The sequence below is a fragment of the Piliocolobus tephrosceles genome, chromosome X, assembly GCF_002776525.5.
Source record: "Piliocolobus tephrosceles isolate RC106 chromosome X, ASM277652v3, whole genome shotgun sequence".
NCBI lineage: Eukaryota > Metazoa > Chordata > Mammalia > Primates > Cercopithecidae > Piliocolobus > Piliocolobus tephrosceles.
In genome coordinates, this window is record NC_045455.1 from 4,747,397 (window position 1) to 4,762,579 (window position 15,183).

General features: G+C 43.1%; 1 protein-coding gene across 2 annotated transcripts in view; it reads right to left on the reverse strand.

The window, feature by feature from the left end:
• The window catches only part of MYO16 (myosin XVI), a 626,143-nt gene that overhangs the window by 63,010 nt on the left and 547,950 nt on the right, over positions 1-15,183 (reverse strand). The gene's annotated exons all lie outside the window — the stretch shown is intronic.

Sequence of the window (15,183 nt, forward strand, 5' to 3'; positions counted from 1 at the left end):
GAGAGGAACTGGGAGGTTTTATTCTCAGCGCGGTGAGGGCTTCCCCCAAGGCTTTGAATGAGGACAGTCCTCTTACACCTAGTGGCAATAAGCGAATCCTCTGAGACACTTGCTGACTCTCGGTTTGAATACTTCAGGCTGGCCTCCCTCACAACTGATTTCTATCTCATCAATTGATGTATTTAAATTATAGCCAAAATTCTCATTTTTGTGATTAAAGTTTAAAAGTATTTCTGTTTTTCAATTGGCAGGTTAAACTGTAGCCAAGATATGTTTTTTGGGTTTTTTATTTCGTTTCTTGAGACAGTGTCTCTCACTCTGCCGCCCAGGCTGGAGCGCAGTGGCACGATTACGACTCACTGCAACCTCTGCATCCTGGGATGTTCTCCTGCCTCAGTCTCCAGAGTAGCTGTGATTACAGGTGCATGCCACCATGCCTGGCTCATTTGTGTATTTTTTAGAAGACAGCAGGTTTCACCACGTTGGTCAGGTTGGTCTCGAACTTCCAGTGATCTGCCTTCCTTGGCCTCCCATAGTGCTGGGATTTCAGATATGAGCCACTGTGCTCAGCCACCATGATATTCTTTTAAATGGTCATATAGGTTAGGCTTAAATCCTTGAATGATCTGCTAAATTTTCATTTTTTAAATCTTAATTTATAATTAAATTTTAATTTTTTAAATCTTAAAAACATTTATCTACTTAAGGCTGGCTCTGGATGGGAATAAAGGAAGAGGCCCTTCTTAACGTAAGGTGTAAGAATTAATGGTCAGCATGACACTTCCTCACATTGCTCTTACAATAGTTACCCTCACCCGGGTGCATATTAGGTGCCAATTCCATGCTAGATGTGGTGCTTGGTTTAGCTCTGTTCTCATGACAATTCTGAAGAGTTGTCACTATTACGCCTATTTTTGAGATAAGGTCATTGAGGCTTGGGGAGGTTAATCTCCGTGTAAACATTTCACAACTCACAGCATGGCAGCCGGATTCAGACTGAGGCCCAGAGGGCTCAGCAGTCCCCCCACACTCATTCTTTTACTCTTGGTTCCTCTATGTAAAGTTTTCCCTTCACTGTTTCATTTGCTGATATAAAGGACAGGATATGACAGCTTCTTTCCTGTGACGAGTTAACCACCCAGGCCTCAGAGGTAATGAACTGAAAACTGTAGGCCGCTAAGCTGCACTCTGGCAGCTGCAATAGTGCTGCGACTTCAGTACGACATCCCCACTTTGGGGTTCTCCTCTGCTTGTAGTGGCCAGGGCATTCTACTGAATTATGCATCAGCCTCCGCTCATAAACACCCTTCTCCCAGTCAGATCCAAACACGTGAAAGCAGCCGTGCCCTGACTTGTTAATTTCTAGATTCAACACATTGAGGATCGAATGCAGAAACTCCGGATGGTTGGGTTCTCCTGTAAAGTGGTAGCTTAGCACACAAAACTCCCTGTCAAAAGCACTCCCATTACCCAGTACTTCAGCATTGAGGGAATTACAACAATCAGAAATCAAGAGGACAATGGCATTAAGTCTGAAGAGGTCTTTGTTAAAAGTGTATATACATGATGCGTGCTTTCAGGGAAATTTTAGAAATAATACGGTGCAAAGTCATCAAGCCTTTTCATGCCTTCAAGCAGTGGCTAGCAGAGTTCTGAGAATGAAGAAAAGTCACATCAAAAGAAAATATTTGAAACTCTCAGTGAATTTAGGAAAACAATAGGGAAGTGAATACTGTAAATCCTGTATAATATTTAAAGGTGTGTCTGAGACATTTTTGTGCCTCTGCATCTGGTGAAGTAAGGGGTTGTGTAGTTCAGTGGCATCCTGTGGCTGGGTCCATGGTAACACGGGTTGGTTTGGATACCTGTAGCGTTTTCTTCTGGCCTATTAACAAGATTTCTCTGTGATCTCGGGCTTGGTGCTGTTTTTACAGGTACAAGAGAATTGAATCACATCAGGATCTGACTCAAAAATAAAGTCTTGGCCTTCGCATTAGGATATGACTATTAACTACAAGTATGCAGTGTAGGTACATTTATGTTGAATTTTAATCTAGTGAGAGCAAATCTCTAAATGTTAATACAAAAAATTTGGTTGTCTTGTGCTCGTTTTTATATAACTGAAATATCACTCCCAGTCAATGTGATTCTGTTTTAAACTGTGGCTCTTGATTGGAGGGGCTTTCTATCTGTCCCCCAGGGGACATTCAGCAATGTCTAGAGACATTTTTAGTTGTCACAACTGGGCAGGGGGTGTGCTCCTGGCGTCTCGTGAGCAGAGGCCAGAAATGCTGCAAAACATCCTGTCATGCACAGGATAGTCCCCCAGCCTAGAATTATAGTATCCAGCTCAGAATGTTAGCTGTGCTAAGGCCGAGAAACCTTGCTTTAAACATGAGTCGGATCATGTCATTTCCAACTGCAGCCTCTCTGCTGGTTTCTGAGTTGATTCACATTGAGATCCAAAGGCTTCCTGAGGCTGAGAGGACCTTGCATGCCCTGGCTCCTGTTGGCCTTGGGCCCCCGCCCCTCACACGCCTTAGGCCTTGGCCTCGGTCTTGCCTTCCCAGCCCTGTCAGCCTCTCGGTCTCTCTCTCCTTCTCCAGCATCCAGCAGGGCATGGCAGCTGCACTGTGTTCAGGCCTTCTGGATGACCTTCTGAAAAACAGCACCTGTCTCCCTCACCAGGTCAGTTCCTGTCCCCACTCCTTGCTTTAGTTTCCTACACAGTCCTTCTCCCTGCATGGCACAGAACAGCCCAATTGTTTGTTTTCTGTCTCCTTCCTCTGGAATGTGGGCAAATACAATGTGCGTTGTATTTTCAGCGCCTAGAATACAGCATGGCACACAGATGGTGCTCAATTAATATTTGTTGAAAAAGAAAAAAGGTGAATGAACAACAAATTAGTTTTAACAATGTTGCTATAGCAATTTTCTTTCTGAAAGGAGCTACACTTTCTGTACCTGTAAAATAGCTTGCACATTTACTAAAGGAAAATTTTATGCAAATCAGTATAGTAAAGCCATGCACCACAATGATCATTCCTCCCCATTCACACAAGATTGACAGTTTATGGAAGCACTTTCAGTGTTAATCTACCTTTGAGTGCTGATCTTTACTTATTTAAAATTGTAAGATAAGGAAAATATCTCATTGCATGAGGTGAATATTTTCTTTTATGCAGTGGCGTGGAGCTGTTTGTTTTCTACCTAATCTTGTTAACTTACGAGAGAAAAGACCTATGGTTGTTTAAAACTGAATCCTGACCCATGGTTTGAGAATTCAAAGACACAAGGTCCACACATAGTTTTGTAAAATCGTACTTTACATTGCTTTACAATCTGTAATATCAGGAGATAAAAATCAATTTGATCAATGTTGGCATGCTTTGACCGTGCTCAGTGTGACTCTGGAATCCTGGTGACTGGAGTGGGCACAGTGGGGTGACCCGTAGTTAAGTGAGGGGCTTCCATACACCCCTCTCTTCCCCAGGCCCCTTCCAAGGCCCAGGGAGGGACTCAAGCAAAAGTTAACATTTGTAATACTTTGTAAATGCATACTTTGATTTATTTTCTCATTTTGAATAAATGTCCACTTAACTCTCTACATGTTCATTTTTCATCTTTATTATTATTTTTTAAAGAAGCTCATGTCTCCGCAGTTGTATATGCTTCAATCTCTGGACAAAAACCAAAATGGGTCTCAGGCATAGAGCCTCTAGAATCCATAATCCACATGATGAAATCTTTACCCTTGAGTAATTCACAGGCTGGCAGGAGAAATATGTGTGAGGTCACTGGATGAGACTACAAAGGCAATGTCACCTCTGGCTCACCTTGGAAATGTTTTATGGGAAAAGCATAACTCCTCATACAGTAACAAGACTGTTTGATAAGTTTGCCCTGATAGAAGAGGCACGAAGAAGTTAACATCAGGGATGTGTCTGGGAGAGGAGACACAGGAAGGATTTTGTGGAGGGAGGGGGAGGTAGGATGGAGGGCGAGAAGAGGAACTTCTCTTAAGGAAGAATGCAAAAATTCTGCAGGAGTGGAGAGACATTTCTTACTGGGGAGAGAGAAATGTCCTTGAATAAGTCCGGGAGAGCTGGAGAGACAGGGAGCATAATGGGGGTTGAGATGAGTCCTTGCTCCAAACCAAGAGTGACAAGAAACCTGGCAGAACGGACAGTGTGTGGTTCACCCCTGGGAAGGCCAACAGATGCTCTTGAGTGCAGTGGCCACTCTGGGGAACACGAGAACTGAACGAAGAAGAAAGGAAGAGGGGTGGGCCACGAGCAAACTATATTCCTCCCCCAAGCTAGGGAGTTCTCCACAGATTCAACAGGTATTCACGTCCTACAAGGTCCAAACCTGGTGCTAAGATTTACTTTAGAACTTAAAGAAATATTCGCCTGAAAGAAACAATCCATTGGGTGCTTACATTTTAGAGGGCTATGGGGCACAACAGATGACAAGAATTTATGACAACTGGCTGAGTGCAAGAAGAAAAGGCACTGCCTGACGGGTATAGAAGACGGAATAATCTGGAAGCATCACTGTGGGACTTGCATCCTGCTCGGCTGAGCTAATTTTGATGGTTGTATTCATTTGTTAAAGCCTTTGACACTTACAATGCCAACCCATGTGACAGGGACATCCAGGGTGTATTCCCGGGGCTTCTCTGTAGTGACTCAGCTCTAAGGGGACTGCCTTCAAGGTGCTTTGGCATGTGTTAAGGTTGCAAAGGGCCAGGGGCTGGGATGGGAGCTCGGCAAAATGCTCTAGGAATTCTTAGGAGAGGTCAGAGTGGGCTGGAGCAGCCAGGTGAGCCTTTGTTGTGTAGGCAGGAGGAAGAAGCAGTGGATTTTGGGTTGTGGACGGAATGTGGAGAGGGGGAGGGAAAAAGAAGGGAAAGCTGCAGAGGCAGAGGCAGAGCTGACTGCACTCCTGAGGGAGGGGAGGCTGGCTCTGCCCACACCTCCGCACCGGGAAGCGGGAGCAGAGAGCTTTGGAGTCTATGAGCATCACAGGAGTGGGTTCCAGCAAGTATTTTGAGCAAGGGCATGCTGTGAACAAGAAGGTGTTGTTTTTGTTTGTTTTTTTTGATTTGTTTGTTTTTTGTTTCTTTGTAAATACTAATCTAGCAAAGAAAGTATACAGCTGAATGGGCCTTGAGGAGAGATTAGAAATAGAAAGAGAGTCAGGGGAGAGGCTGGGGAAGCAGAGGGAGGAGTGGGGAGGCAGGAGGAAGCTGAGTTCAGTCCCTCTGAGAGGGAGAACTGGGACCCGATGGGGACCGCAGCTGGGGTGTGGTTCAGAGCAGCAGCTCCCACCTGAAAAGCAGGGTGCATCCGGGGTTGTACTTGTTGACTTTGAAGTGAGAGCCACAGGCCTGAGGATTAAATTGAGTGGCAATTTTTTGAAGAAAAGCATTTATTAGGACTGAATAAGGAAACAGCTAGGAGAGACTTAAAAATCTTTCAGGAAGGAGACATTTTCTAGGAAGAGACACTCTTGAGTGCGAGGAGGCAGCGGAAGGGGATACCCAGGTGACTGCTGTGCAGGAGGGCAGATGTGGGCTTGCAGGCGGGGCTGCAGGCCGGGAGCCTTGGCAGAGGTCAGGACTGTGTGGAGCGGAGGGCCGCTGACAGCATCAGCGCAGGGTAAAGACCATGAAGCAGGGGAGAGAAAGGAGCCATGGAATGCTTCCCCAACAAGATGCTGAAAACACCGTTTTTCTCTTAGGTACCTGTGCTGGAGATCAAATTAGAGTGTATTTTGGAATCCTGTGAGATGGGATCCGGGTTTCAGTAATGCAGGAGAAAAACAAACTATAGCTGTTTGGCTGACTTAATACTGAGAGTGCTATGTAAGGCATAAAAAATGTGAAAATACATTTTAAACTCATTACTCATACTGGCTATAACTCATTCTGAAACTCTATAGGAAAATTCCTCTTCAGAAAGGCTATTGCATGAAGGGAATGTGCTTGCTTTTTCCTACTTGGCATTAAGGAAAAGTACAAATGCAGAGAGAGGTGCCTGGCAGGCTCCCACCACTTCTCAAGTTCTCGTTTGTAAAATTTAGAAGTCGCAGCTCGACAGCACTCGCAGATACACATAGATGGTGCGTAATTAAATTTGGATACAAGCACTTCGACCTGAAATTGGCGTCTAGCTTGTGTTAAACCAAATCTAGTTTGTGTTACACAGGGCAACTCCTCTTAAATCTCTAAAATACTGATTTCTCTGAAATCCTGTATTATTGCACATGAGGAAGAAATGCAAACAGGGCTTCGACACCCCTCTCAAGTAGACCTGCATTCTGCTTTATAAGCTTCTAGGAAGGGATTTGTTTTCTTCTACATAATGTATTTTTTCTTTTACACGATAGAATTTTCTCTCCTTTCCATGATAGCATAATCCAAACATTTGTGTTATTGCCTTTCAGAAAGACGAATTTCAGATGTAAAGAACCACAGAAGCTAATCTGAAGCGCAAGAAGAGAAGGTTCATGTGGAGATGGGTGGATGTGAGGAGAGTGGAGACTGTTAAAGGGGAAATGTGTTACATTCATGGAGGTGACACACCGCAATTATGTATGTTTTGAACAGCACAATTCAAATTGCCTTTTGAAAACGTGGTCCAGATTTTATCATCCCTTTGCGAACGCTTGCAGAAATATATCAAGAGAGGGCATCTGAGTCTAGTGGTGATGGAGATCTGGGAAGAGAAGTGGGTTCCCAGGCAGTTACTCTTGTGACACAGCTGTTACCCACGCTATGTGGACAGGTTATATTTCTATAAACATTGATTACTCAAGAAACAGAAAAATATATCACTGCAGACCTTGGAAGGGACGCGTGGGCTGAGAAACTGGATTTGCCCGGCCCTCTACTGACCTTAAATGTCTCGGGCTGGGCTCCCGGCATTCCTTCCTACTTGTTAATAACCCCTTATGAAATCACCACCCTGGAGTAGATCGAAATTCCTCTGGAACTTATGTTTTAAGCATTCTTCTGTGGTAGCGAGTGGCACAAATACTTATCCTCCAGGTTAAGCAGGGAGGAAAGGAAATGTCTGCTCTTCCTTCACTCCTAACTCTTGTCACCCACCCCCCTGCCAAGTCGAAGGAGATGGTTTGTGCTAGAAAACACCAACTGAAGTAGGAAACAGAGCGATGTCTTCAACAACATATGTGCTGAGCAAGGGAAGAATGCATTGATAGTAAAGCTAAAAAATGACTGTCAGTATAAATAAGGTTTTCAGTACCCAAAAATGCACAGAAAATTAAGTTGTGCCAATTTCCTTTTAAATTTAACTAACTGAATCCTTTTTTGCCCATTTATTCTGTCCCTGCCATAAAGGGGAAAAAATCACTTCAATCCTTTTCCTTTTCTTGTACTGGGGTAGCTTTTTTTTTTTTTTTTTAAATACATAATTAGCCGAGTATGCAATACCTAAACAACAAGCCTGCCTGGCCCAGAGCCTCATTCCTCACGCATACTTTTATAGGTCATGAGGTTATTTATATTGCTGTTATTTTTACATTTCCTCAATGCCAGGTGGTAATGTAAATCCAGGAGTCCTGAGCCATGATGTGTGGCCAAGTACGCAGTCGGTGTCAGCAACATATGCTTTCCTGGAGGGAAATGGTTCCTCCTCACTTTCCCCAGAAGGCAAAGGTGAGAAGATAACGTCCCTGCTCTTCTGTTGGGAGTGTTTCGTGTTGGTGACACCTACAGCCTGGATGGTAAACTAGTGGTGCCTGTCATCCGCTAAAAAAGAAACAGCAAAAATGAAAGAAAACAGAAAGAAAGAAAAAGAAAAATTATAGCAGTGGTGAATGTGAGGTCTTTTCAAATCCCTTGCTCAGAACTCATTACAAATGTACCCATCTAAAGCACTTAATAACAAAAAAGACACAAACCAGGGCCAATTGGAACAAGCTTCCGCTATCGACCTTGAGCATTTTGCTGTGTCAACACTTCACCAAGAAGAAACGTGGCAGGCCTGGGCCAGGCCACCCAAGGGGGTGGAATGGACGTGGGGACCTTGAGAGCTCAGGGCAGCAGCCCTGCACCAGCTGGCATCAAGACATTTCCATATTTTAATACAAGTGTGGCAGTGCCTGTGGACACCAGCTGAAGCACAGCCCACCTGCCCACACTTGCTGGCTCCCAGCCGGGAGCTCTGAGGCCTTGAAAAATAAATTTAAAATATCTATGGAGATTCAAATTATTCTCGAAATTCTGGAAGAGCCACATGGACTGCGTCTTTGATAGCCGTTAATGGTTGTATCTCTTCCTGGTGGTAGATTGGCTGGAGTGACTAATTCTTTATGTGCTCACGTGACCCAGTTTCCCTTGATGGGCCACAGGGCAGGTGCCAGTCACTCAGGAAGGACCAATGCCTGGGACGCAGTAGAGAAAGGCTGAGCCTAAGCTTGCAGTGGGCTCACTCTTCACTGGGGACCACAGGAAGACACCATGAGGTGGCCAGGCCGGTCGGGGCTGGGGTTTCCCTTCTCCTAGCTCTTCATTTCTTAAGTAATTAATCAGCCCAGATTGATCACTCTTTTTTTATTATTATTTTTAGTTTTTTTGAGACGGAGTCTCGCTCTGTCGCCCAGGTTGGAGTGCAGGGGCGCGATCTCGGCTCACTGCAACCTCTGCCTCCTGGGTTGAAGCGATTCTCCTGCCTTAGCCTCCCAAGTAGCTGGGACTACAGGTGTCCGCCACCATGCCTGGCTAATTTTTGTATTTTTAGCAGAGATGGGGTTTCACCCTGTTGGCCAGGCTGGTCACCTGACCTCAGGTGATCTGCCTATTTCAGCCTCCCAAAGTGCTGAGATTATAGGCGTGAGCCACCTCGCCCAGCCAGGTTAATCATTTCTAAAGTATACAGGTTCACATGCAAATGAACATAGAAATAACAAGAGAAAAATCTATCCTTTATCTATATCTATACCTCTATAGCTATTCTGATACAGTTACTCCAAAACATAATTTGATCACGCCCTTTTAAAAATCCTTTTAATGTGCAGGATAAGGCACACAGTGGCTTCCAGCATGCAAATGGACATCCTGCTCTTGTTCTGATATTTTCTCTTTGCAGATTTTGTTTCCTGTTTGTCCGTATAAATCCTCCCCTCCAGACCAGTGTTTCAGAGGACATATTTGTGGGCTGAGAAATCAATGTAGTGGGTCACGACACACATTTTAAAATGAAAGAGAATAGAATACTACGAGTAAAAATGCAGTGTTTAACAAGCATCATGGCTAAGTAGTATTTTGTGAACCCCGAGTAGCGTCTCTATGTAAAACGTGCTTTTAGTTCCTTGGATGCGTTGGAGTTTTCAAGTTTCCCTGCCATGGTTTGCTTAAGAGAGAGCCCACATTTCATTTTAAAAATCCATACAATTCCATGCAATGTCTGGCACCAAATAGATTCCTTGGAATACATGAATGAAGTGTGCCCTTCGTATTTCACGATTTTCCCAAACCTTTTTGAAATTTTGAAGCAAATTGCAAATAGTAATAGGAAATACTACTACTAGTTTTACCATTTTGCCTGAAGTTAACCTCTGATATTTTGCAGCCTAAAAAGAACTACATATCTTGAGGTATGCCATAGGGTAATTTTCTCACCTGATAAAAGGAACATTGGTTTCTAAAGCCATTGCAGAGGGTTCGGAAGACATGCTCAGTCCCCACAGAAATGGAAATGCATTCCGATTAGCCGCGGCGCCACATCACTGGGTGTTTTAATGATCATCAGATTAAAAAGACATTTTTATGATCCCACATCTCCAGATAGAAAGCACAGAGCCTCTTTCCTGTGTCACTGTCCCCAGCCTCTAAATTAGAGATAATTTCAAGCCTGGGTAAGTGAATGGTGGCGACCCCCCACCAAGCTGCAACTACATCAGTGAAATTAATGTTCACAGTGAGAGTTTTATGTCTGGTATGACATGTAAGTGATTCAGACAAATCTCTAGTTGTGCTAATGTTTATGTGGTGCAAATAGGGTGTGATGAGAAGGAACTAGACCACCACCACGAGTGTGCTCCTGTCTCCGAAATCAAGGTCCTATAGCTTCTCTTAAGGACTGAAATAGTCACTCGGAAGGCAATTTAGTGATTAAAAATCTAAGGGGACTTTGTTACAAAGGGGACTTTATTACTAGTAATATATACAAAGGTAGTTAACTACCAAGAGACAGAGTCAATAAAATTCTCATAAAAAATTTTAAAAAGATATACTATTTTGCCCTATAGGATCCGCTGCTGGGCACTGGTTAGTTACCTAAGAAAGGATCTGTGAACTGGCAGAAGTACGATGAAGGTCACCTACTTTAAGTTGGTTGTTTGCACTCCTGTATGCCCCCTCCATCCTGCTGTTAAAACCAGTTGGATCCCCTCCAGCCGGTCACCTCACCTGAGAGCTGAAGTTAAAGGAATGCAACGTCACCAAATGGATGTGACCTCAGCAAGTAACTTCACAGCTGCGAGCTTTTGTTTGCTTTTGAGTGACATGGAAAAGCCTGTATGGCCAAAGTTTTCACTCATTGCTTTGACTAAGTCTTCTCATTTCACGTACTTCTTCTCAGTTTATCCAGCTTTTCACATAAAAAGCAAATAATAAAGCCAAAATCCAAAATGTACGTATTTTTCAGGGACACAGTGATGTACCAATTGTGCATATATCAGTTCTTCCTTACTTTAAAATGGAGATTTCTTTCAAACGGTTATGTTTGACTATGAGTTCGAGTTTTCAGTATGAGGAAGCTCTTTTGTGGGCTTTTAGGACTTTGGGTAATGCACAAATTCTCAGGTGTCTCACACAGTCAGTGTTCTGTAAATCAGTGTAAGTCTCGGATCTAGTTCATGTCTGACCTTGTTTGGGCTCTGCATAGTTTAGAACTTAGTCATTTGCGTGGGGGAGAGAAATGAATCATATTGTTTACTGTCATATTATAATTAACATGTGTTATTAAATTTGCAAATGGCCACTAATTGCCCAAGTACAGGGTCTAAGTATGAAAACTGAAGATTTCAAGGAGAAACCAGGGTGGAGTCGGTAACGGCCCGAGAAGCTCTGCACAGAGTACATGGTGGACAACTGTGTTGACTCATTGAATAAAGGACTGGGTGAAATGATATTGAATATAGCTCACTCACGATGGCGTGAAATTTTCTAGGCTAATCTGGGGATTAATCATAAAAATGACTCAAGTCAGGCATAAAGAGCCTAAACACCGGTAGGTAATTAGGAAATAGGTTTTTCTCTTCCAATACTCTTCAGGAGACAGAGAGCAGGGCACCTGCCCAGTCTCTCTTTAGGACAATATTCCATGCACCATGTTGTTTCTAAGCATTTCTTCACAAAAGGAAGAAAACCCCAGGATATTGTATTATGTGGCAATAATGAGATGCAGATAGTCAGGAAGGTCTTTATTAACTTGCTTAAGGAGAGCTGCTGAGTGGCTTAGAGGATAAAGGGCTGGATTTCTCTGTAGAGCCCCCAGTGGGAGTTTAATTTGCAATCCAGTGTAGAGACACAATACACAATAGCTGCTTGCTTTAACGGGTTGATAGTATGAAAAATATTTACTGGTTATGAAAGAGAATCCACTTCTGAGAAGACTGCCTTGTTTTCAGAATTTCAGGTACAATGGATCCTATCCCCACTGACGGTGCATGATAGAGCATCCCGGTTGCAAAGACTTCTTTGCTGCATTTGGCTCATCTAAAAAATGATAAACTCTTTATGCTAGATACGTATCTCTAGTCTGACTGACACGCTAGCTGCTGCAGATTTATAGCTAATATGTTAAGGTAGTTTCTCAGGATAGTTCATGCAATTCAAAGGGTACCTTTTTGATCAGATTGATCTAAATATTTAATAGTCATAACCTTCTGCTTGGTTTTGCTCCTCGGTTTCAAAGAATAATGAAGTGGCATGACCTAGCGGGGACAGCACAGTCACGAGAGCAGTCCGCTTCATATTCTCCCAACAAATATTTATTGAGGGGCTGTGAATACAGCCCTGGCATTATTCAGTCATGTTTCTCACTTTGCCGTTACCGATGTCGGTTTCTGCATTCACATAATTGAGAAAGGAGTGGATTTTTGCCTTTTTAGAGAAAGTTGCTGTAGAGACAGACCATGAGGGCTTTTTGACTGTCTGTCTTTCCCCTGTTCCAGTCGTGATGGCTATTGAGAATCACTGCTGATCATCTGTCCATACAGTTCTTAGCAGGTTCCTGGTGCTAGGTGAGGGCCCACCACCTATTTAATTTCTGGCGGGTCTGGGGCAGGCATCTGACACCCCACTTATGAAGCTGAAGTCCACATCCCCAGCAAGTCATATGTGTCCTACAAAAAATATGCTCGGCCACTCTGCAAGTGAGGGTGGATTTCTTTTCAGTAATCAGGAACTCAGTCCCAAGCAAAACTTTAAAGAGGCCAAGAAAAAGGGAAATGGAAAGTGAGAAGACATGAGTTCTGGATGTGAGGAATAATCCTGGTCTATCACGTGTGCTGTGGATCCCTGGTACTACGGAAGACACTTTATGGCAGGTGGGTAGAAAGGATTTTCCAGGAAAGGGGAGAAAAAGAGGAGGAAGAGGCAGGGGGCACAGGAAGAACATGCTCTGTTTCAAAAGTGGCATCTGGCGGGACATTGACAATGGGCAAAACAGTTTTATCTGTCCACCTCCCACATGTTTTCCTGGCAATGAGTTTGTGTTTAACTTCAGAGGGGAATTCCTTTCTCAAACAGAGACTCTGTATCATTATTTTAATTTTATTGTTTTCAGAGACTATGAAGGACATAATAGAAAGAATCCAGGGTTTGGAGAAAGGAGAGGTGTTTGATTCCTGACTTTGAGACTGATTAGTTATTGTGATTATGAGACAATCACTTAATCCCTTAAAGTCTCAGATTGCTCATTAATACATAGGGATGGTAACACCTGCTTCACCCACCTCACCGACGATGCAAGGGTCCGGGGGAGAAAGGAGATGTCAATATGCTTGGTCAACAGGAGATAACCACTTACAAAAAGCTGTTTATATTATGACCAGAATGCCATTAACACGTCACAGTGTATATCTGAGTATTTCTCATTATACATATGTACCTAGAAGCACTGTTTTTGTTCATTTTCTCCCTCTGGTTCTTTGCACTTTGTAGGAAAGATGCTAAGAGTTAATGCTGAATTCCTGTGTGACGGAAGAGAAACAATGGAGATAATTCAGAGCCTTGTCATCAAGCTAACAAGGAGCTTCCAAGTACAAAGCTTATCCTGCTCTGATTCCATGCAAGGGCAGTCATTTTCTCCTCCTTCTTCCTCAAAATTCATGGTTATATTCTAAAGGAACGACACACCCTGAAGTTTCATGTCTCACCCTATATTCATCCATCAGCCTGCAGCGTCTATTACCCTGACTTCTGCACCTAGAGAGCTCCATCCACCTGTCATCCACTTCTAGCATTCCTCCTGCCCTTTTGCCAGCTCTGGTTGCAAGGCCCTCAGATTCTATCAGGCATTTACCTCCTCCTTCTTCTGGCTGCAGAAAGTGCTGTGAGTGCACATCTCAAAAAAAAAAGTGAGCGGCTCCTCACTTTTCCCACATCACTGACATTTTGGGAGGATCCGATGAAGCTTATGAAGCCTCTGCCCAAACAAGGGGCACGTATACCATGGGGGCTCATGGGCCACTTGGAGCTCAACTATGAATCCACGAGTGGTTTATGGCCCTCAGGTTAGAAATTCTCTCCTCTTTGGAATTTCTTTCACTGAAAGTGGATGCACCTTCTGTCTCTGATGTGGTCTGTGAGAGGGCAGAGGCAACGCCAGATTTGTTTATCAGTGTTTTGGATTTCCCGTGGCAATCCCTGTGCCTACCTTAAGCTTATTGGATGACAGTAAGGGAATTAGCTCCACAAGTTAATGCAAGTCTGGTTTATAGGCCTCCTGCTTGCACAATTTCCCTGTATGAATTATTGGGCATTTATACAGAGAAAGTGTTATAAGTTAGGAGAAAAATGTCACAAACATTCACAACAAATCGTTAGACATTAAAAATATATATATTTCTAATTAATATAGGGAAGAAAGAGCTTTGTGCTCTCAACATAGATAAATTGGGTTACTGATACATATATTAACATTGAAAGTTAATTTCAAAGTGTAGATGAACACAGTATTATTTCTATTAGACATTTAGGGAATTAAAAACAATGAAATATATAGCTGCAAGTCTCAGGCACAGGCACTCTTGGCTACTGCAGAGAGGCAAAGAAATTAGAAAAAAAATCCTTTTCTTCCAAAGAGACCTATTCCCTTCTTGTCAAGCCCAGGTTTATTAACATGGCAAGGGAAGAAACTTCACACAGCTCCTCCTTGCTTAATGTCCACTTAGTGATAAATGGAGACCCCCCTTCTCTGGGGATGTTAATCTGGTTTCCCCAAAGGACTTACTCATTTGGAAAATGAGGAAAATTTTACATTGATTTAAAATGGTTCTGGAATGCAGAGGAGCGCCTCACTTTGTATGAGACAAGAATTCAGACAGTCACAGATCATCAGCAGAAGAGCATATCAGTAAACCATCTTCCACACTTTTTCTAATTTCATGAGCACTCCCGCCCCCAACTCCCCACACTCAAATAAATCACCATGGGGAGAAATCATCAAGGGGAGTGAAAAAGATTTAACTGCTTCAGACAGGATAAAACACTACAAGACCTGCACATAGGCAAGAAGCCTAGGGGGTGCTAAACTCTGCATCCCATTATGGGATGTCAAGATTTGCATAAGGCAGACTAATGCCTCATACTTCAGTCTCGTTTCAATGTGTCAGAGATTAAATGATGATAATGTTGCAACTTCTGTTTCAGACATCAGGAGCAGAGAATAGCAATTTGCAAACACCGTCCTGGAGCACATCCCCGGTTTCCGTGAGTAATTCAGGGGCATTTGAGTCTTTCTAAAGCATCCTGCGTCTTGTCGCTAAACAATGAATGAACTGTACTTGATTTGGCATAGAAGCATCTGAAACCCATACGATCTTGACTTAGGATGTAATTGTGCGTCTTTGAATTTTGATCTTTCACAGTTAGTTCTACCTGATATAATATTTAGAATCTTTTTTTTTTTTTTTTTTTTTTTGTAG